The 1,839-nt window shown below is 41.1% G+C and overlaps 1 pseudogene; it reads right to left on the bottom strand.

Annotated features, from left to right (window-relative positions):
* LOC102825807 overlaps window positions 1-1,839 on the bottom strand; it is an 82,766-nt pseudogene that overhangs the window by 47,579 nt on the left and 33,348 nt on the right.

Raw genomic sequence — 1,839 nt, 5'->3', positions numbered from 1 at the left:
GAGTTCTTATTATTGAGCCATCAAGGCTAGGTCAAAAGGGCATTGTCTGCAAGTTTGGGTGTTTTTGTGCATCTCCCCTCACTTCATATCAGCTGGATGCTTAACTCTCAGCTCTAGCCCTCTGTGGCTATATCCTTGTCCATGAACTCAAGTGTCCTCAGGTCTCACCACACTTTGGACCAACCAACCCTTCTTCTCTCTTTCATCTCCAGGTCAACAGGAGACAATGGACTGTGGTTGAACTTAGCCCATTTCTTCATTGCTGCCTTTCCCCCTCTTCCACTCACCAGCAGACCAATGTGGTTGCCAGCAAGCTTACACGCTTGTTTGTGTGTTCCCTTTGAGTTTCAGTCTTAGAGAAGAGTTTGTCCTGAGGGAACTTGATTACTAGGCTTGATGTCTTCTTGGTGAACAGCTTGCTTATTCTTGTAGTAGCCAGTCATGGTGACATTTTTGTTTGGGGGTTTTCCTGATGATCTTTCTTTGAAGATGTATCTTCTGTCACTCTAGCTGTTCTAGGCTGGTCTGCTTGTCCTTTCATAAGGTTCTGGATGGGAGTTCAGGATTCCATCTAAGGTCCTAGACTCTGTAAAGGCTTTGCATGAGGCCTATTTTACTGGGCAAGTTCTAGAACCCATTTTATGTATTCCAATCAGCTTTAGGTTGAAGATGGGCTTGCAAGTTTTCTGTAATCATGTTTCCTAACATTCCTTTCTATCCCACTCAAGTGTCCATTTTATAATAGTAGGCAAGGGAAACTAATATTCATAAGACAGTCAAGCATTTTAGTGTTATTTCCCCTCTTCAAGCTGTACCTAGATCCCTGTGTCCCAGAGCTCTGTTGTTCCAAGGTTGAGCACGCATCACTAATTACCTCTGTCCCACTTAGGACATGCAGAACTGTCTCAGTGTTTCCCTATCTATCGTGTTCTTCTGGCTCCTCCCCCTTCTTGTATTGCCCTCCCCAACACCCAAACTAAACCCCACACCCCAACCCCATTGTTGTGATTACCTTATATTCCATTAATTCTTCCCTCCATTTAAGACAGTCTATTTTATCCTGTAATCTAGCCAACCTTCTCACCACCTGGATCTCTGTTCCTCTATGTTTACCTTGCAATTGTTTTGATCATAGACTGACCTCCTAGACCCTCTGTTCTTACAGTTTTATTCTGTTTTTGACTCTTTCATTTGTTTATTGAGTTCAGGGCGATGCTGCCATGTACATCATTTGATTGACAGCTTTGCTGGGTAGAGGATTCTTGGGTGGCAGTTTTTTTCCTTCAGCATTCTGTATATGTCTCCCAATTGCCTTCTTGCCTACATGGTTTCTGTTGAGAGATCTGAACTTAATCTGATTTGCTTGCCATTGTATATACTTCTTCTGCCTTTGTTTACACTTCTCTTTTCCCTGGCTGCTTTCAGGATTCTCTCCTTATCTTTGATTTTGAAGAGCTTGATTATTATATGTCTTGGTGATTGTCTTTTAGGATCTATACTTCCTGAAGTTCGTTGAACTTCTTGAATGCTTTATTTTTCACTTTTCAGGATGTTAGGAAAATTTCCTTCCAGAAGCTCTTCAACTATCTCCTCTGTGGATTTGTGTGATTCTTCCTGTTCTGGAATGCCAATAATTCTTAAGTTAATCCTCTTCATGTTGTCCAACATGAATCTTAGGCCTTCTTCAGATTTTTTAAATCCTTTTTTTGTGTTTGCTCTTCTATCTTAGTAGTGCTGAGAGATTTATCTTCTAGCTCACTAGTTCTGGCTTCTATCTCTTCAGTTCTACTCCTTTGCCCTTTCAGTATATTATCCATTCCTGATATTCTATTATTAATT

This window comes from Chrysochloris asiatica, unplaced genomic scaffold (assembly GCF_000296735.1).
Source record: "Chrysochloris asiatica unplaced genomic scaffold, ChrAsi1.0 scaffold00186, whole genome shotgun sequence".
In the NCBI taxonomy this organism is placed as follows: Eukaryota; Metazoa; Chordata; class Mammalia; order Afrosoricida; family Chrysochloridae; genus Chrysochloris; species Chrysochloris asiatica.
This window is presented reverse-complemented; position numbering and strand designations above follow the sequence as displayed.